This window comes from Ascaphus truei, chromosome 5 (genome assembly GCF_040206685.1).
Source record: "Ascaphus truei isolate aAscTru1 chromosome 5, aAscTru1.hap1, whole genome shotgun sequence".
NCBI classification, from domain to species: domain Eukaryota; kingdom Metazoa; phylum Chordata; class Amphibia; order Anura; family Ascaphidae; genus Ascaphus; species Ascaphus truei.
In genome coordinates, this window is record NC_134487.1 from 217,214,627 (window position 1) to 217,237,110 (window position 22,484).

Here is a 22,484-nt window from a genome sequence, read left to right on the forward strand (position 1 = left end):
CCAGCAGGTGATAAATATTACTGTACTAGGCGTGTCGTTGCTTACAGTTATTTTGCATATTTACACTGCTTTTTATACTGTCTTCACAATATAAGCATACCTGCATCTATATATGTATATGTCTGATTCTGTATATATATATCTCAAAATAGACATATATGTAGTAGTCCTACTAAAAGCAGTAACTAATATAGCACGTGCCATTGCGTGCTCATTTACATGTGAATTCCCAAAATGCATAGCTGCAGTGGAAGCAATTGATGGTGGGCGAAGATGGGGAACAACAGGGTAGTACACATGTGTAACACATGTTCATGAGAAATTATTAGTAGCTACAGGTACAGAACAGAAATATGTATCATATTATTGTGTATTTTATTGATTTTACTCCGACAAACATGACATTACTGCCTATTTTAAGCATGCATCAAAGAAATTGCATGTAACGGCCTACAAACATCACTGGCACTAACACATCTATAGTTGCTTATGAAAAGGTCCATTTTTGCTTTATGTCATATACAGACAGCATAATGAGGCACACGTATCATATGTTATGTCATTGTTTTCATAACTTAAACACTGCAGATGACTACTTAGCTCATCTACCATTGTGTTAAAGCAGCTGCAATTAATATCTCATCACAGCATACACTTCAACAGAGGGGGTGGGGTTCAGCACACACACTAATTACAGCCTCATTTCACGGTCAACTTAGTTCACACCATTTGCACCTGTTTCAAGTCATTGAAAGGTGTGGCTGATTAGGCTTTTTGGGGAAGGGAATACCTTTCTTACAACCTGAATAGCACAACTGAAGTTAATCACACTCATTTGAAAGCTTAACTCTAGCTACTAAATGCCCCAACAACTCATTACTTATCAAAGCGTACGTCACACATTAGTTCACTCATATCTATAGTTGAACTACTATGAAAGACACATTATCACACACTGCATGTGTTGTCTTGTTGAGTCACAGCCACATTCAGGTGTGCCACATCTTCGATTAATGTACCACACATATCCTCTACCAAAAACAACACTTTTTGCAATATGACCACCTTCATGATAACCATTGTGAATGGTCATCTCATGATAGTTATGTACATTATGATACTGATATCACTACACAACATATGATTTTTATGTACTCATTTAATCTATTTATCCTCACGCATTACTGCAGAAACATAGTATGTTGTATGTTAGGGAACTCAAAAATTCTAAGTACACAGGCATGTACAGTGTTATTACAACTATTTATGTTCACTTTCACACACATTTTCGGTTAAGGAACTGATGTTGTTAGTTAATCATAAATACAGAACATACAATAAGTGTTTGTTCAATATTTACACATGTTTATGTAAAACTTATGTTATTGTTATATATAGTTGCCCCTGGAGGACATGTGTCACCTGAGATGGAACAAGTGTCTTCACCTGGGTCAGCCAGCTCAACACTACTAGAAGGTGAGTGTATCATTTGCTGGCCATATAATATGTGCTCTTCTATATGTTATGTTGTCATGTGCATTATTTGTTTTGCACATCTTCTTTAAATAGGATTACTTAGTGTCAGTGAAAATTAAGTGTAAGGCAACATGTATTGTGTTAGTGATGTTAATTATCATGTAGGACTTCTGAGTTTAGAGCAACTTTTCATTCATTCATATTTCATACTGAGTCCAAACATTATTCGTAAGTCAAGGTAGTTTTTAATGAGGTTATAAAACGTATGCTAACATGTTAGGTGTTACTTAGGACACAGTACAATTACATAGTAACACAGCATACATTAACATGCCATTTAATAATGTGTACATTTCTTTTTAGAACATCATGGTGATGAGGATGATGAGTATGATGAGGATGACGCCACAGAAGAGACTGAAATACAATCATGTGACCATGAAGAGGTGCCAATAGAAACTGTTGTACCGCCAAATCGTCCATCAACTTCCACATACGATGCAATTGTAGCTTCAGAGGGAAAAATAGTGGACGCAGAAAATCGTCGCCATTCAGACATGATGACAGTGCTGGAAAGGATGATTGGACTGCAGGAAGAAACAGTATCACAATTGGCACATCTCCACAGAGTCTTCATTGAAGTGCCTAAACAGTTGCAAAAAATCAACACCTCATTCGAAGCATTAGTTGTTCAGCAAACACAAGCTAATTACTGGAGAATGACTAATGTACCACAATTCAACACCTCCCAGCCAGGATCTGTTCATGCAGGTCAGTTTTCACCACATTCATCTGATATTCATTCACCAGGCCCAAATGTTACCGGTCAAGTAGCAGACATTGCTGTGCAGGTTCCTGATGACATCCTACCGCTGCCATCTGTACAAATTCAGCAGCAGACACCTACAAAGGAGGCGACAAAAACAAAACAAGACACACATGAAACAGACCAACCATCACTTGTGCAGTGTCTACCAACTTGCTCACATGTGTCACTGGGCACAAGCCCTGTCCGTGAACAGTCACTACCCAAAAGCCCTGTAGGTGAGTCGCTGCCCAAAAGCCCTGTAGGTGAATCGCTGCCCAAAAGCCCTGTAGGTGAGTCGCTGCCCAAAAGCCCTGTAGGTGAATCGCTGCCCAAAAGCCCTGTAGGTGAATCGCTGCCCAAAAGCCCTGTAGGTGAATCACTGCCCAAAAGCCCTGTAGGTGAGTCACTGGCCACAAGCCCTGTAGGTGAGTCACTGGCCACAAGCCCCGTAGGTGAACAGTCACTGGCCACAAGCCCTGCCCGTGAAGTGCCAGAGGCCACTCAAAGTGGCTCTGTTGTGCCTAAAGTTGGTGGCAAAAGAAAAAGGAAAATTCAAGAGACAACAAGCAGGCCTGTTACTCGCTCGCAAAAGGAACAAAAAAAATAAATGTTATAATTCAGAAAATATGTCTTTGGCCTTGTTTTGTTGACTTCAGATTATCTAATTACTATTGTATGTATGCTGAAGACTGTTGTTTCCAAACTTTCAACTATGTTCTTGTACACGTGAAGTTTTGGAAATGTTAACACTCATAATTAATTGTGTTATAAATATTTATGTTGTAATCGTCTGTTCAGTAATGGTCCACCAGGAGCCAGTTGCTAAGTTTAGAGAAGCTGCCATTGACTTTGCAGCAAAACATTGCATTTGGGTGTGTTAATTGATGTAAGAATTGCATATGCATATTAGTCACATGCAATTATTAAAACACCTAAGTAAGTGCAAACATCTTTCTTGTACGTGTACAGCAGGATTATGTGTAAATTATTACTTACCTTTGCCTTGCTTGGCCATTGTAATTTTGTCCTTTAATCAGTTGTGTGTTCGTTTCTATAACATCTCAGAATGTATAATAATATATATACACACACACACACACACACACACACACACACACACACACTGAGTGAGTGTGAGTGTGAGTGTGAGTGTGTATATATATATATATGTATATGTGTATATATATATGTATATATGTGTATATGTATATATGTGTATATATATATGTATATATGTGTATATATATATGTATATATGTGTATATATATATGTATATATGTGTATATATATATGTATATATGTGTATATGTATATATGTGTGTATATATATATATATATATATATATATATATATATATATATATAGTACTATATAAACTGGTATACACAAACTAATACACTTCATGCTTCCTTGTGAAAACACTATTTTAATAATACAGGCCTAATGTTTGAGAAATATCCTAAGTATGAGACTCTAACAGTATTGTGCTTAAACAAATGTTTATTACTTCATTCAATCATGTTTCTCACCATTTAAATAGGTTTCATACAAGGTATACTTAATGCCATCAATGTTGTGTGTACTCCTGCAATATAAAAAAAAAAAAAATATTATATATAAATATATATATATTTTTATAAGAGATATATTTATATATATATATATATATATATATATATATATATATATATATATATATATATATATATATATATATATATATATATATATATATATATATACACACGTATTTAAACTCATGCAGACAGGGAGTTAACCAGACTTTCACATACACACAGAAATGTAAGCGGGGAAAAAACATTTCTTTTTGCAGGTGTGTTTTTACTGATATGCCTGGCTAAGAAATATTTTCACACACTGGTCTTTGTTAGTTTTCAAAAAAACACTATGTGAACGCATTCACAGTCTAGGGATGTTTTTCACAAACGAGATAAAAGAAGGAGAAATGTTTCTCCCACAGTCCCATATCACGAACCACAACTGTTAACCCAATTAGACAAACAAATCCAATTGGCGTTTGAAATAAGGAGTCAAAGTAGTTACTTTTGTTGACCTTGACAAGGAAAAACAGGAGTTTGTTAGCCATTCAGCACATTCATTTTGATGAGCAAATAACACAGACCTGCACACAGCTTTTGTGCTACTCAGACATGGCTGATGAATTCGTTAACAATATTAATCCCCTTTTAGGGTATAAGTACATGATCTGTGAAGCCATCTTGAACAGTCGCGGACAGAAAGCAAGCACACGCCAAATCGATGATTTCATTCGAGCAAAATATCCTTATTACCAAGACCGTAAGCATGCACGGAATTTTAATTCCTCAATAAGATTCACTTTATCAAGTAATGACTTTTTTGAACGTGACCAGGATAAGCTACAACACACCTATGGTTTCTGGAAGATTGCCCCGGAAAAACAATTTATCCTGAAAGACGGCACTTATATTGTCGTGAAAGGCATATTTATTCCTAATGGCAATAGCAATGTATCCGCTACTACTGATCCGTTTGAATCGATACGTGCTGCAATATCTGCAGCCTCCATTCCTGAAACCCACATTGTACAAGAACAAAAGTACTATGATTATGTACCAAGCCTTTCAGCTGAAATTGCATTGGAATGGGAACCGGAAGAAATGAACCTACCTCCCGACCAATTATTTGAAGAAAGCAGTGGCGATTCCTATGAGCGCATCCTGGAGGAGATATGTGCCATACTGGATTCAGCGGTTGGGTTAAGCGTGGATGAAAATGGCTTGCATTTCTGGAGCGACCAGTTGCAGCCAGGCGAAGAGTTAATTCTAGAAGAATGGTAAATATAACAATCGTTATGCGTTGACTCTGCGTTTAAATTTTTTTTTTTTTTGTAACCACCATTTTCACTTTCAATGCGTGGATACAGCGTAACATTGCAGACTGCATAACATGTAGCGATCACAAACAAATTGTTTCCTAATACAATATAGTAGGACCTGAAAGAGTAGTACACATTGCTGACGGAATAAATATACGTACTTTCCTATCCCTTTAAACATATTAGCAACATTTTACCATTACTCTAACACATACCTGTTTTGTTATCATGCAACATCTACAACATTGAAAACCGGGTCCACCACGTATGACGTGGGACCCTTGTCATGGGCCAAGGCGTCCTTAAAAAGGATTAGTGATGTAAGTCCCGCCCCCAAGCGACGTGCGCGCCTCAAAGCCTATTGGCTGTCATGTTTTGTTATAGTAACGGTAACTGCAGTGTGTGATGCGTGCGGCTCAGTGTTTATAGGCGTACCCTGGGCGTTAGCCGAATGTTAATTGAGTGGGAGGAGTGTTAGCGTGCGTTTCACGCTGGCTTAACATGACGTCACACGTATTGCATTTGCGCATTGTGTTATCGGCCGTGCTTTCTGTTCAAACACGTCTGTTTAAAAAGAATACAGATGTACTCGTTTAGAACGAATGTAGTTTCGTCTTCATTGTATTTGAAATAAAGATGTTATGTTTACTGGTATTTTCAACATGTATTGAACGCACAACGTACGCTTTGTTTTGCGCATGCGCTAACAGTTAGTGGAGCCAAGCGTGAAGTGCGTGCGCACACAAAGATGTGCGCGCACATCTTTCAGTATACAGGCAACGTTCACTTCTTATACATAGTTATGCCTGCTACAAATTTAAAGAAACATTACATACTGATGAACAGTTTTACTTCTAACATATAAGTGAGTGACGTGTGTATCTACACAATCATATAGAGCTGCGTAACGCGTTGTCACGGATGCATATCTAGTAAGGTGCCATCTTTGACCATCATGTGTTTGCTGTATTTCAGAGATGTCGGGGAAGATACAATCGGATCAATGTATGATTTCAGAAGAGTCTACCTTTATATGAGATGATTGTGAGGAGGAGCCACCGACTACTATACTACATATGGAACTAATTTTATATTGCTTGCAGCGCTTATTAGCAAACAATTAAAAATGTGATACCCTTATGCCTATATTGCATAAGCACTTAATTAACATAATGATGTTGCAAAAGAGTGCCTCATGAATTTTTATTGAGTGTTCTTTAATGACTACTAACATTTTATGACATGGTGTGTTTTATATATAACAACCATTCCCACTCTGCTAACACATTTGTGTATTCTAATATGTAATGGAACGTATGACTGTCGAAACTATGTAACAATAATAATAATAATATGAGCATGTTCATGTATAGGGCTGCTAGTTGTACGCAGCGATTTACAGACACATGTTTCAGCCTGAGGTCCCTGGCCCGTGGAACGTACAAATGTTTTTTTGCCGCATGAGGCACAGGGAGATAAAGTGACTTGGCCAAGGTCACAAGGAGCCCACACCGGGAATTGAACCAGACTCCCCTGCTTCAAACTATCAGTGCCAGTGTGTGTCTTTACTCAGTGAGCCACTCCTTCTCCCAATGTAAAGGACACTTACAACCAAGTAGCCATTTATTTTTAAAATCTCTTGTTACAGTACATGGGTATGTAGATAAAATGGTTTGGGACTGTAGCAAATAATGTTACTGGCCAGATGTTATGGTCCCCTCCAATGCATGATGTTCTGAATATGACATCACCATCATGTTATGAAGTACGTTTCTGTGTATATTTCATTAACCTAACTAACTATAGTTTACTGTGTTTATTAATCGTTTAGAAATACATAGTATAGTCAATATGATGATATAAGCTACCATAATAAAGCTGGTGTTATCATTTGTCGGTGTTATACATGGATCCTACACCAATTGATAGAGACACAAACAGTTGTCTTAAAAAGTGTGTCTATGCTAGTGATGAATGTGCTCCCGTAAGTAAACAAATAAGTACAGTTATCCCCTTTTCTCCAACCACCTCTATATTACATTAATGGAAATTATAAGGAAACATACATAAAATGTGATGAAATGTGAGTAATCATTTTGTAATACAATGCACATGAAAGCTCAAGAGTAGCTAAATGCATATACATGATACAGAAAGTACATATATGTTACATTTGTGTTTATACCAATATGTTGGGTTTTTAGTTCCAATAATTATAGGAAGATTGAGGTAGCCACATCTTATGAGAGATGTCAGCAAATATACATACCATGATCAGTCATACTGGAGATATACCTATAATGCAAAGGAACAATATATAAATTGCAAACATTGACATGCCATCTTCAGTACCGTAAACAACACAGCAAAGTGTGTATTTGGTGTTAAATGTACAACACCATGTATATTTCATGACATTCAAAATGTAAATCAGCCTGGTGTACACATCATATGGATGTACATGTTACACTGCACCAATAACATTGTATGTAAGCATACTAGAAGCATGAATGATTATGGGCATAATATGTGTTTTGTCTTAGCATAAGGAATAACACAATGCTAAAATATTATTGCTTTGTTACCCAAGTTGTATTCACATACACACAACTAAAGTACAATTGAAGAGGGATTATATAACCTGTGCAACAATAACATACCGGTGCCACATCCCTTTGTGCACACAGCAGAGAAAAGAAAGGTGTGCAACCCATATTCATCTGTGTCCTAACAGAAGGTTATATAAAGAAACATTATTGTTAATATAACATAATTAAACTATAAAAGTAGTACTAGGAACATATGAGTTTGTACTTACAAGAAAAAAATGAATTGATGAGATTCTGTCGTGTCTGGCCACCACTGGCTGTTTGTTCATTTTCAGCAGCTACATGGGTGGGATGCTCGTCTACCAAAGCCTCAGCTAGGTCTGACTGTACATTGTGCCTGAGTGCAACATTGTGCAAAATGCAACAGGCAAGGATAATATCAGACACTTTTTGAGGCTTGTATAGAAGAGCCCCACCAGTTCTGTCCAGACACCTAAACCTGGTCTTGAGTAGGCCAAATGTCCTCTCTATAACAGATCTTGTAGATATATGGGCTGCATTGTACCTGTCCTCTGCTTCAGTTTGAGGGTTTAGCACCGGAGTCAAGAGCCACGGCCTAATTCCGTATCCTGAGTCACCTATAATGAATGGAGCACACATAAGCTGACATTAGTGATCAAATTGTACAATGCCAACATTCCTAAATCAACATGTGTTTTGTGTTAGAACATGTAAATATGTACTCACCCAGCAGCCAACCAGGTTCAAAATGTCCCTCTTCGAACGCATGGAAGACTGAAGAGTTCCTCAGGATAGAGGAATCGTGACTGGAACCAGGGAACTTGGGTACCACATGCATTATCCTCATCGTGGCATCACATACCACCTGTACATTGAGTGAATGGTAGTGCTTCCGATTGCGGTACACATGCTCACTCTGACTAGGTGCAATCAAAGCAACATGTGTGCAATCGATTGCACCCAGCACACATGGTATCCCTGCTATATTATAAAAGCCAGTCCTGACTTCCAGCCACTCTGTCGCCTCTGTAGGAAAATGAATATAATTCCTAGCGCGTCTATTGAGTGCATAGAGAAACTGGGTCAAGGCCCGCGAGAATGTAGATTGCGAGACCCCGCCCACTATGCCCACAGTTGTCTGGTATGACGCGGAAGCAAGATAATGTAATGAGCACAGCATTTTAACAAGCCCAGGGACTGCACGACCTCTGGCTGTGAAAAAATCTAAATCCCCCCTTATCTCCTCATAAAGAGCTAAGATTGCTGCTGAACTCAAACGATAGCGACTTACAATCTCCTCCTCACTCATCCCATCTAACAGGGTTCTCTCCCTGTACAGACGCGGACGAGGCACAAGTTGTCTCCTCTGTCTTCTCCTCTGATCTCCTGTCCCTCTCCCTGTCTCTGTCGTATCCGCGTGACTGTCCCTGTCACTGTCACTGTCCCTCGGTGTGTCCCTCCCTTGCCCTATATGATTGTCTTCATCATCAAGCATGTCATAGAAAAGAATGTTCCTCCGTCTCCTAAACAATCTCAACATTTTGAAATGAGTAGCTGTGAATGATCAGGTAATGTGCGTCCTTTAAATAGGTATGTGATGATGTCAGGTGACATAGTAAAATGCAAGGTGTTACATTAACATAATAAAGTACTTCTGTGGCAAGCTGTGTGCACTTGTTGTTCTAAGTATTTGTTGTGTGTATTCTGCAGGGAATGATGATATTTGGCAATGATGTGACGTGAAGCTTTGTACAAAGATTGCTTGCAAATAAATAGTTGCATGTGCAATGCATGTAACACTTGTGAACGCAAGAGTCAGTCATGTAATGAGACAAAAAGGCTGAGATTGACGTGGGAAAAGTTTTGTGTAACATGTGTAATTATCCATGTTATTGTGACATGTTGGCAACAATGAATAGTCGTGTGCATATGCATGCATTTGTGTAAGGAGGATAGTTGGTATAGAATGAGTTTACAAGGTGTCCCAATGATGAATTACTGTACATGTGCGTATAAGTTAGGTTGAAGTGCTTGTAATGCAACGGTTACAATGTAAACATGCAATGTGATTGAGCGTCCAATAAGTGACGTCATGAAAATAGGGAGGACCCAAAAGTATATGTAAACATGAGAAGACAGATGTACATGAACGTTTAAAGATGCGTGTCACATTACAAGCATTGTGTAATGTAAAGGAAGATGAATATACTGTGTATGTGTGACATGTGTGACATGTGTAACATCATGTAAATAATTGTCGCTGAGTTGAGTAAAATGTGTGATATGATGTGAGGTTCTCCTTTAAGAGTGTAGTATAGTATTTTCCCTTGCCACATCATCACATGATGAGTAATGTGACCCGCAAATGCTGAAAACATGTAAAAGTCGAATGTTATGCAAATAAGACACATCAGCTGTGACACAATGCAGGGAATGCCCCCACACTGTAATGCAAATCCCCCTTGTATTGTGAGCAATGAAACGTAAACAGTACTATACTGTTATACGTCCCCGCTCCATTGACTTCCATTGATGTACAGAAGATGTTTTTTTTCTAAGTGCCGTTCCGGCAGCCTTAGCGATCGTTCTCCCGTCCAAAATGCCAACTTTAGTTGGCGGGAGAAATCGGCCATAACATCTCAATTTCGTAGTGCCGATCAGCCCCGATAAGCTGTTTTTTTTTGTTGAATCCAGCCGATTTAAAAAAGTGGCGATCAGTGTCGAAAACAGGCTTATCGGCAGGCGACTGGCCATAACCAAATTATCGGCTCCGAAACCTGGCGATATGAAGCACTTATCGGCGCTTACTGAATCTCAAACCCAATTTTGGCTATAACATGGCCATATTTCCCTTATCAACGCTTACTGCATGAGGCCCATAATGAGATAATCACCTGCACCTGTCCCATGTCTCCAGCCAGCCCTATATAAATCTCTTCTTCCTGTTCCTCCTTGCTTGTTTATTGCCAGACCCCTGCTTGCCCTTTCGACTATGCCTCTCGCTGCCTGCCTTGGACTTTTGCATGTGTCCCGACTATGCCTCTCGTCGCCTGCCCTACCATTTCCAGCTACTGGGATCCACTCCACAGTTGCCGCAAGAATTGACAGATACCTGTTAATGTATCCCCAAAAAATGATATTCAAAAATAGAGATGTGTGAAATGCTTGGGCACCTTTACCCTCATGTCATATTGGGCTTTTATGATTTGTGAAAAATAGACAATAACTTGTCCATACAGTAACAGTGAAAACAAAAAATTGTTAGAATCAATGTGGCAAGGAACTAAGGAATGTTTATTGTGTCTAAATACTGTGCCAAGTGTCACAGAAGCAGTGGAAAGAAAATTGTTCTATACTGTATCCAAATATCCAATGCATGATATGTTTTCTCTACATCCTGAAATTTATTGTCTCCTTGTATAAAAAAAGTAAAAATGAAAAAAAAAATGTTTAAACGTTGTGTGTGGCATTGTACTCAAAAACATTGAAATGCTCAATGCAGGCTGTGTGTTTTTTTGCCTTGGAGTGCATTCCTGGGTATGGAACGCAATAGCCCTGCATGTCATTAATCAGGAAATGAAATTTCAGAGCAGGCGGGGAGAGCTCATTTTTTTCTAATCTTTTGAGTCAAAGCCTGAAACTTTAGAGAGAGGAATTTGGCTGCCCCGGAGGAGTTTTAGCAAGGTGCGGGTTGTTGTCTGTTTTGTCTCTTGAAACAATCAAATTGAAGGAAGGCAAAGATACAGTACAAGAGATAGGTGCACTGTGTGGAATTTTATTACGGGTGATCACAGTTTCAGAGAGTGCTTTCAACAATATTTCTATCTACAATAAATTTATTTATGTATACTGTATGAACTGTGCCCAAAAAGCATGACATACAATCTTTTAGAAAGTAAAAGTTAAGAAACATTAATATGAATTTCACATTATTAGAATAATAAAGCTGATAGTATAAAAATAAAAAAAGAAAGTTTAAAATATAGTGGTTTTCGACTTCCACCGACATCATGTTCTGGCTGTCGATTTGACGCTTTCATTTCTGAAAACATTTTTTTAAATATTTGTATGTGCTGTACACTACTGTATGATTAAAATACAGTATAAGGAACTGCTTTAAGTATAGTACGCATGCGTGAATGCACACGAAAGTGTGTATGAGTGAACGCACCACAATAAAGTGCGCATGCGTCAATGCATTTACAGGCTATGGCAAGCATACAGTATGCGTGTCATTGGGAATTACAATTACATTATACTTACCTTGATTATAAACCTTGAAAACCAGGTGGCTGTGTCCCACTGTTGATGCCAGGGGTGTACTGTGTGTAGATGCTCGAGTCGATCATGTAGTTGGGATGCAGGTTCATCTCGTTGGTGGATTTGTTTGGTCCCTCCTGATAATAATATTGGGACAGGTAGCCAAACGGCAACATATAATCAGGTTGAGATGAGAACTCAGGTTGGGGCAAGTAGTTGGAATGTACAGGTATATTGGTTAACCTGTGCTGGTAATGATATTAGTTTGAGGCAAGCACTCAGCCTGGAGATGAAAAGTGGATAGTGGCACATTTGGAGGGAGTTTGAGAAGCTCGATTATTCAATATGTTGGTCCCGATCTTTCTCCTTCGGAAGTTGCCATGATGAAACATACCAGCCCAAGATGGGTGCAGCGACCACAAGCCTCCTGTCTAGCCGAGATGCGGATGTATTCTAATAAATCATTCAAACTTAATTCGTGTCTTATAGAATTCTTCCACCATTGCTTGTTTGGTGAATTTTTGAAGTATTCGTATTCGTCAATTATATACTCATAGATCTCAGACAGATTGCCTTCTTATCTATCCAGACTTCAATTGTGGAATATATCATATATGTGTAGCCATATGCCAATGGCTATAGATTTCTGGCCCCAGTATTATAAGTCTGGGTAAGAGCAGGCAGTGCTGGAGTTAAACGCCCCTCACATTGGTCAGCATGTGAGTCTCAATACTGGGTAGTTATTTTGTTGCGGTTTCCAGGTGCTAGTCTGGAAACTGTTGGAGCATGTGCCAGGGGGGGTGGGCTCACTCCAGTGGTACTGCCCAATTACTGGGTCTTAGGAGTAGGTCACACCCCTGGTATAAAAGTGGCTCCCTTTCAAATGTAATGAGTTTTCCCACTGTAGCCTGCTCCTTACGCAGTAGGCATGGTTCTACCTTGCCCCATCAGGGGTTAAGACTAGCCCAGAGACCTCAAGCTCTTAGTGGCCTTAGTCAAGGGAAGAAGGTATGCAAGCTGTGAGATGTCAGTGATCTGGATTGAAAAAGGGTTTAGGGAATGCATCTCTCTTGTATGAGAGGAATATGAAGTGTATGCTGGTCCACCAATAAACCCAAATTGTACTGTTCTCTGCTTGTGAATACCTTATTCTAAAGGTTCCTGTGGGGATGAACCTCTGCCCCTGGCAGAGCTCTGCAGGATGAAGGAGCTGCACCATCTAGAAGCGAAGGTCCTGTGTCCTACTCTCTATACCATCGCAGAGACTCAGTCCTCCTGAGAACTAACAGGTGAGCACCACAGCACCACTAACACCTATCTACCATTAAATCTCCCTTAGGTGGGATAGGGGTGTTACATATGCAAAGATACAAGCTGGGTTTTTTGCCACAAAGAGATGCCATCATGTGCCATACCGTATCAGAAATTAAGTTAATGTGAAATACATACAGGCATACCCCGGTTTATGGACACTCACTTTAAGTACACTTGCGAGTAAGGACATATCGCCCAATAGGCAAACGGCAGCTCACGCATGCGCCTTTCAGCACGTCCTGAACAGCAATACCAGCTCCCTACCTGTACCGAAGCTGTGCGCAAGCAGGGAGACTATAGAGCCTGTTACAAATGCGTGATTTACATCAGTTATGCCCGTATATGACGATTGCAGTACAGTACATGCATCAATAAGTGGAAAAAAGGAAGTGCTTCACTTTAAGTACATTTTCACTTTACATACATGCTCCGGTCCCATTGCGTACGTTAATGCGGGGTATGCCTGTAATGATTTTTATAAGTTGTGAAACCCTGACAATAGATACAGTATTGACAGTACAAGGTCATTTACCCTCCTCTCTTGATATACATGCCCCGCTTTTTCTCTGCCGCCCTCACCTTTCTAACCCCAGACCCTGGCTAAATTCCCACATGCGCATGCTGTCCTCCTTCACTTATTCCTCTGAACGCCTCTGGAGGAAATCTCACACTCTCCCAGACTTCCTTCACTATAAATGTATGCTTTCCTGTTTCAATTCTGCCCTCTTTCAGGCTAAACAAACCTACTTTACTTCACTAATCAACACACACAAGTCTAATCCACGCTGACTCTTCTCTGTCTTTGACACTCTACTCAAACCACCCCAGCTGCCTCTTCTTGTTCCATTTCACCTCAGGACTTTGCTGACTATTTCAAGGAAAAGGTGGAATCCATTCCAGAACATCCCCTCTGTTTCCTCCTCCCATCCAACACTGCTTCCTAACTCTTCTCCTGCCTTCCTCTCTTTTCCGCTGTCACAGAGGAGGATGTATCACTACTGATCTACTCTTCTCCCTCTACCACTTGCACTCTTGACCCCATTTCCTCCCATCTCCTAAAACATCTTGTTCCTACTATAACCCCATAGACGAACAGGAAAGATCCTCCTAGAATGCACTCAGAAAGGTAAGTCAACGTGATATGGTTGATAATATTAAAAAAACCTTTTAATCACACATATAGTAAAACATCTTGTATAGAGGGAAATGGCAGAAAGTAATCCACGACCAGTCCCTATTGACAAACCAAGAAACAATCTTCCCAAATAAATACACGGGAGATAATGAGGTATGACACTACACCGCCAATATGTGGGCTAGAGAGCTGCCAGTAGTAATCACAGTATAACTTCAGACTAGAAAATCTGTTCTATAAAGCAGATAATCTATTGTCAAAAAATCAGCACACCTAAATAAATGGTATGCTGATGCTGGATCTGAAGAGGTGTGTTAATAGGCAGTTAGTAGGTCAGAAATAAGTACCTACATGGATACATATAGACCACAAAGTATATAGGTGTATGTCTGCTCCTGAACGGGGTGAAATCAACATATAATGTGGAAGATAATACACACAACATTAAAAATATCTAAAACCACATACATAGCTAGTTGCTGCGTGGCTTGATGGTGTTTGACTTTGCATAGGGCAGGCACAAAATGTGCTCAACTGATGCCCTGAGGCACGGTTCTGAGACCGTATCCAGTTATAGCCTCAGAAAAGTAACGGTCATAAAATGCAAAGGTCACTAAATAACACTAAGTGGAATTTGCCAATGCTTTGCTAGTAATATAAAGTCAAACACCATCAAGCCACGCAGCAACTAGCTATGTATGTGGTTTTAGATATTTTTAATGTTGTGTGTATTATCTTCCACATTATATGTTGATTTCACCCCGTTCAGGAGCAGACATACACCTATATACTTTGTGGTCTATATGTATCCATGTAGGTACTTATTTCTGACCTACTAACTGCCTATTAACACACCTCTTCAGATCCAGCATCAGCATACCATTTATTTAGGTGTGCTGATTTTTTGACAATAGATTATCTGCTTTATAGAACAGATTTTCTAGTCTGAAGTTATACTGTGATTACTACTGGCAGCTCTCTAGCCCACATATTGGCGGTGTAGTGTCATACCTCATTATCTCCCGTGTATTTATTTGGGAAGATTGTTTCTTGGTTTGTCAATAGGGACTGGTCGTGGATTACTTTCTGCCATTTCCCTCTATACAAGATGTTTTACTATACAATATGTGTGATTAAAAGGTTTTTTTTAATATTATCAACCATATCACGTTGACTTACCTTTCTGAGTGCATTCTAGGAGGATCTTTCCTGTTTGTCTATGTTGTTAACTATATATATCCTCTATTGCACCAGTCTGTGAGTTACCTCATTCACATTACCATTTTTACTAGCTGATGCGGGAGCCTCCATTCCCCTTTCCCTTTCCCCTTTCCCTACCCTTAAAACTTAGTCCTACTATAACCCCTATGCTCACACATATATTTAACACCTCCCTCTATTCTGGTACCTTTCCCTACTCCTTCAAACATGCAACCGTTATACCAATACTCAAAAACTGCAAGTTTCACCATACCTGTCTTTCTAACTATCGACTTGTCTCCCTCCTGCCTTTTGCCTCCAAACTCCTTGAAAGTCTTGTTTTTCTCGCTTGCTCCACTTTCTCAACACTCATTTTCTCCTAGACCCTCTACAATCTGGCTTCCGCACTGCTCACTCGACTGAAACAGCCCTCACTAAAATAACTAATGACCTCCATGCTGCCAAAGACAGAGGTCATTACACTCTGCTCGTATTACTTGACCTCTCTGCAGCATTTGACACCGTGGACCACCCTCTTCTCCTTCACATTCTCCATACTCTTGGTATTCGTAACAAAGCGCTATCCTGGATCTCCTCTTACCTCTCCCATCGTACTTTCAGTATCTCTTCTGCTAACACCTTCTCCTCCTCCATAGATCTCTCTGTGGGGGTGCCGCAGGGTTCTGTCCTGGGACCTCTTCTCTTTTCTCTGTACACACTTTCTCTAGGTGACCTAATCACATCCCTTGGGTTTAAATATCACCTCTATGCTGACAACACACAAATTTACTTTTCAACCCCTGACCTTATACCTGCTGTACAGACCAAACTTTCTGAATGTCTCTCTGCGATATAATCCTGGATGGCCCTCCGCCGATTTAAACTTAATATAACAAATACAGAGCTCCTCATACTTCCTCCCAAACCTGGCCTTACTACCTACTTCCACATTACTGTTGGAAGTACCATCATTCACCCAGTAGCCCAAGCACACTGCCAAGGGGTCACACTTGACTCCTCTCTCACATTCTCCTCTCACATTCAAAACGTCTCTAAAACCTGTCGCTTTTTCCTCCGCAATATTACAAAGATTCGTCCTTTCCTCTGTTGCTCGACTGCTAAAACTCTGACTCAGGCCTTCATTTTCTGCCGTCTTGACTACTGTAACCTTCCTGCTTCTCACCTGTCTCCCCTACAATTTCTCCTAAACGCTGCTGCCAGAAGCACTCTACTCTTTCCTAAATCTGTCTCAGTGTCTCCCCTTCTGAAATCACTCTCCTGGCTTCCTATCAAATCCCGTATCACACATGCAAGTCTCCTCCTCACTTTTAAAGCTTTACACTCTTCTGCCCCTACTTACATGTCATCCCTAATTTCTCGCTATGCACCATCCCGATTCTTGCGTTCTGCTCAAGGATGTCTTCTCTCTACCCCCATTAAATCTAAAGCCCTCTCCCGCCTTAAACCTATCTCACTGATTGCCCCATACCTCTGGAACTCCCTTCCCCTCGATACCCGACTAGCACCCACTCTATCCACTTTTAAGACCCACCTTAAGACACACTTGCTTAAAGAAGCATATGAGTAGCACCGTAGATATTACTAGACACATGATACATAAAGCTTGGCCCGCTGCAGAAGCACTTACCAAAATGCCCTCCTACTGTTTCTGTACATTCTTCCTACATACCAATTAGATTGTAAGCTCCTCGGAGCAGGTACTCCTCTTCCTAAATGTTATGTTTGTCTGAAGCACTTATTCCCATGACCTGTTATTTTATTTATTTATTATATGTTATTTATATGTCTACCACGTGTATTACTACTGTGAAGCGCTATGTACATTAATGGCACTATACAAATAAAGACATACAATACAATACAATTTACCAAAGAAACATACATACATTTTATCTGGGCTTTTATTAAACACCTGCTTTTAGACATTGAGCTGCACTGTTCAATACGGTAGCATTCAGAGCCCCATAGGAAAGGCATTTGGTTTGCCATATAGCGGACAAGCACTGAACTGCAACCACTCAAAAAATAATTCTGTCTGACCACAAAATAAATTCAGATGGAGCAGATACAGCACGCCGCGGAGACTCACAGCTTGCTTCACAGACTGCGAACGAATAATCCATGAAGGATTGATAGGACCAAGATGCTGGATCTGTATCCTTCACTTTTTTTAAAATGTAAACTCCATACTAACCTGCATTTAACATTTAAAGTTACAAATCGTATTAACTTTTTGAAATGTATTAACTGTGGATTAAAATGACAAACTAGAGACCGCAAACAGCGACACTGATAATGCAACTTCATCAGAGGTTTCTTTAGTGACTTGTTTGTAGAGTACTTAGTAATAGCAATTTTTTATATTACTATACATACAAAACAGTTCAAATACAATTTTAAACTTAAAATGTACATCTGTTTATTCCAACATGTTTTGTTAACTTTAAGCATAAACCTATAGTAGAGTTTAATGTTTAACACACATGCTACCTATTACTCACTAATGTTTTGTATAGGATAAGTATGCTTAGTCGTGCTAAACTAGCCATACCTTTTCTTACTTTCTTGTGCTTTTTTTTTTCAAGTGAAATTATTGATTTTGGTTAACAGACAGGAAATCAGCATTGCACAAACCACTTGTAAACCAGGCTGAAAAAATGAACTTTTATTCCCTTGGGTATGTTCTCTAAGAAGACTCATTGATTTTTACTGTTTCTGAGTGGTTGCATGTACTGTATAGCCCATTACTGATGCCTGTCTTTTTTATGTTGTGTCTGATAAATTGAAGTTATTCAGGCAAAAAAGACGAGTTTTCCTATTTTTGAATTTCTGCCAGATAGAACTTTAAAGTTTCCATCAGCAATGTGTCATATTCCAACAGGAAGTATTAAGGCAGCGCTGCATAAACTTTTTCAGCTGCGGCCCCCTTCCTGGGAACCACAGCATTTGTGCCTCCCCCTCCCCTGAAGGCACGGCTTCAAATGACGTTGCAGGACACGTCACGTGACCCCACCACGTCATTTGACACCGCGTTGCCATGGCGACACGTCGCCGAAGACCCGGCTGACAGTAGATAAGTGAGGTTACAGAGACCTCACGTCTCCACCGGCATTAAATTAAATGCCTAGGAGAAGAGCGCGAGGCCTCTGTAACAGCCTGCGCCCCACCCCCTGCAAATTCTCCTGGCCCCCCAGTTTGCGCACCGCTGTATTAAGGAAAGCAATGCTGAGTTCAGGAAAATTATTAAACATTGCAAACATAACAGTATGGTGCATCAAAAGAAGATGAGGCAATAACATAACAAAATTAAGAGAAAAAATAATAAATGGGTGCACTGAAGCTGAATTCAAAACATGAACAGCAAACATAAGGTATAGGTGTAAGTTTATCTATTCAGTGACCACTGACCAGGTGATAGAGTAAATATTGTTAAGTGTTGTCATTTTAAAGGAGGTTTGTTGAATTCTAATAATAATTTGAAAAAACGAATTTCTTGAACATATGGGCCATGTAGACTGACTTTTTGCAAACAATGCAACTGCTCTAGAGACACATCTGCTTTAGTGTTTGTATCAAATTATACACTTGTATTACACAAAGGAATCTTTTATACATAGTGTCCTTATAACCACATGTGTATAGTATTACCAAGCTTAAACTTTGGGCATATGTATCAAGGCAAAAGGGGTGCAGTTCTAGGGAATAAAACCTGCTGGTAATTGTGAGGGTTTGGGAGTCACGCCGCCCTCGGCGTGCTCCTCACTCACATACAGCTCCGACGGAGATTCCCGCAGCACACACACATCCCCTCACCGGAGCGCCGGTCACTGCTTCACGTGGGCGCGCGCGCGCACGCCAGGACTGCACTTCTAATCTCGGGCTGGCGGCTTCACCCGGTCACGTGAACGCAAACCCCGCTATACGGAGGCATGGCCACACGGCGTCGCTCCAACCCCTTAAAGGTACAGCACATCAAAACATTGCTGCAATCAAATGCACTCAGACTGCTGGGCTTTATGGCTCCTCCCATGGGACTCATTCTGGACCTATCCCTGCGATAGCCTGGTCCTTCCACACACCCCCACCTTGCTGCACTGCTATTGGACCCTCTCTCCTATATATACCTGGCAGAATCACTGACTCGTTGGCTGAGCATAGAACCAGTTGTTCTCACCATTCTCTGCCTCCCTAGTTCTCTCCGCAGACTTCCTCGTGAACCGAACCGGCTTCCGCTACGTCTTCCTGTATCTCTGGCAACCTGAACTCGGCATACGGCTACACGACTCTCCGCACCTCTGGCATCCCGATCCTGGCTTACGGTAAATGACAACGTCCCTCTCTCCAACCCCGGACTTGGCAAACGGCCTTACTACCAACCGTACCTCTCCTACCCCGATCCGGAACCCCAGACCAATCTACTCTCAAGACGTGCCCACGTGGCTGTGGGTGGCGTTCTAACCTTTCCCACCTCAGCACCGCGGTCCCGTCTCGTTTGTGGTGAGCACATCCTTACATTATGCTCAGCCCACCAAAAATGGACCCCGCTGAGGTGGAGCGGACTTTAAATGCCCATACTGCCCTTTTTACCAGATTAGAGGCTTATCTGGACCAATCTGATAAACGAATGGATACTTTACAGCAAAGCGTCCACGCCCTTACTCTTCAAGTTCGAGCCCTCACGCGCCAATCTCCACCCGTGGCACCGGCGAATCCTTTCCCGATACCTCCGTTCACTCCAGAACCACGTATTCCTCCTCCCAAACACTACGCGGGGGATCCCCAAGGATGCCGGGGTTTCATTAACCAATGTCTCGTTCAATTTCGTCTCTCCCCCTCTCGCTTTGTGTCTTCTGTCTCCAGGGTTGGCTACATCTACTCCCTTCTCACCGACCAGGCACTGGCATGGGCCTCTCCCATCTGGGAACAACAGGGGGCTATCACACAGGACATCGATCTTTTCGTCGAGGAATTCCGAAGAGTTTTCGATACTCCAGCACGGAAGTTAACGGCAGCTTCTGCTCTACACCACATAACTCAAGGAGATCGTTCGGTTGCCGTGTATGCTGTGGAGTTCCGCACTCTTGCTGCTGAGACGGGTTGGAACAACGAGGCTCTATCTTCTGCGTTCTGGCAAGGTCTGGCTGAAACTCTAAAGGATGAGCTCGCCGCACGAGATCGTCCTACTAACCTGGAGGAGTTAATCGCTCTGGCTATCCGTGTGGATCAGCGCCTACTGGAGCGGAGATACGAACGTTCTCATTACCGTCAACGGGTTCCAAGAGGTCTTGCTCCCACCTTCGTGGCTCCGTCACCTTCTTCCGGGGACATTCCTGAACCAATGCAGTTGGGGGGCAACAGGCTGTCTTCTGTTGAGAAGCAACGTCGGCGCACGGCCGGTCTTTGTATGTATTGTGGCAATTCCACTCACGCTTTACCCCAGTGTCCCCACAGACCGGGAAACGCCAGCTCCCAATGAGATCCCGGAGAGTTTCGTTGGGAATACTGACCCTTTCTCCCATCGTCCAAAACATCCTTCCTACCAGGATAGTCTTGCCTATAATACTGTCTGGAGAGGGGTTCCACACCCGGGCACGGGCGTTCATTGATTCCGGTTCTGCAGGTAATTTCATTGATGAGACTTTTGCTAGACAGAATAATATTCCATGTATCAACAGGAGGACGCCTGTAGGTCTGGAGGCCATTGACGGTCGACCTCTAAATCCGGCATTCATCACACTACAGACGGTACCTCTTCTACTGCAGTTCGTCGACGTCCATACGGAGATCATTACTCTCGATGTAATCCACACTCCCTCTGCTGAGTTGATTTTGGGTCTTCCTTGGCTCCAACTTCATAATCCTCGCATCGACTGGACGGATCGGGAACCTGTGCAGTGGGCTCCTTCTTGTGCCAAGACATGTACCAGGGTTTTCCAGAAGATCGGTGGAGTATCTACCATATCAGAGAAGATCAACTCCTTACCTTCTGTGTACTGGGAATTCCGTGACGTATTCGATAAAGCACGTTCCGAGGTACTACCACCGCACCGGTCTTTTGATTGTCCCATTGACCTACTTCCTGGAGCACCTCTTCCCAGGGGTAGATCCTACCCTCTCTCTCTTCCAGAGACAAAGGCCATGAACATTTATATTGCCGAGAACTTAGAGAGGGGTTTCATCAGAAAATCTTCCTCCCCGGTCGGAGCAGGATTCTTCTTCGTCAAGAAGAAGGACGGTTCTCTCCGTCCATGCATCGACTACCGGGGTTTGAATAATATCACACGCAAAAATCGGTACCCTCTGCCTTTGATTCCGGAACTCTTCGACCGCCTCCAGGGAGCAACTATCTTTTCTAAACTGGACCTGAGAGGTGCTTACAATTTAGTAAGGATACGAGAGGGGGACGAGTGGAAGACTGCTTTTAACACCCATGACGGCCACTACGAGTACCTGGTTATGCCATTCGGTTTGTGCAACGCACCAGCAGTTTTTCAGGATTTTGTCAACGAGATCTTTCGGGACATTCTTAACACATTTCTTATTGTTTACTTAGATGACATCCTCATCTTTTCTAAATCCGTTCAAGAACACATCAACCATGTTCAACAAGTGCTGTTACGCCTTCGGGAGAACCATCTTTTTGCGAAATTGGAGAAATGTCAGTTCCACCTCAAATCGGTGGCGTTTTTGGGATACGTTATCTCTGACTCCGGTTTCAACATGGATCCAGAGAAACTTAAGGCTATTTTGGACTGGCCTCGTCCTACCACTCTCAAAGCCGTGCAACGCTTTCTGGGTTTTGCAAACTATTACCGACGTT

At 41.3% G+C, this 22,484-nt stretch overlaps 1 protein-coding gene and 1 long non-coding RNA gene across 2 annotated transcripts in view; both read right to left on the reverse strand.

The window, feature by feature from the left end:
* Positions 1–22,484, reverse strand: part of KCNIP1 (potassium voltage-gated channel interacting protein 1) — a 1,268,243-nt gene that overhangs the window by 734,110 nt on the left and 511,649 nt on the right. The window lies entirely within an intron of this gene.
* LOC142494538 (uncharacterized) lies at positions 7,802–8,592 on the reverse strand. Its single transcript, XR_012801517.1, has 3 exons — positions 8,461–8,592; positions 7,983–8,351; positions 7,802–7,891 (listed from the first exon to the last, which is right to left on the reverse strand). It is a non-coding gene; the product is annotated as an uncharacterized LOC142494538 (long non-coding RNA).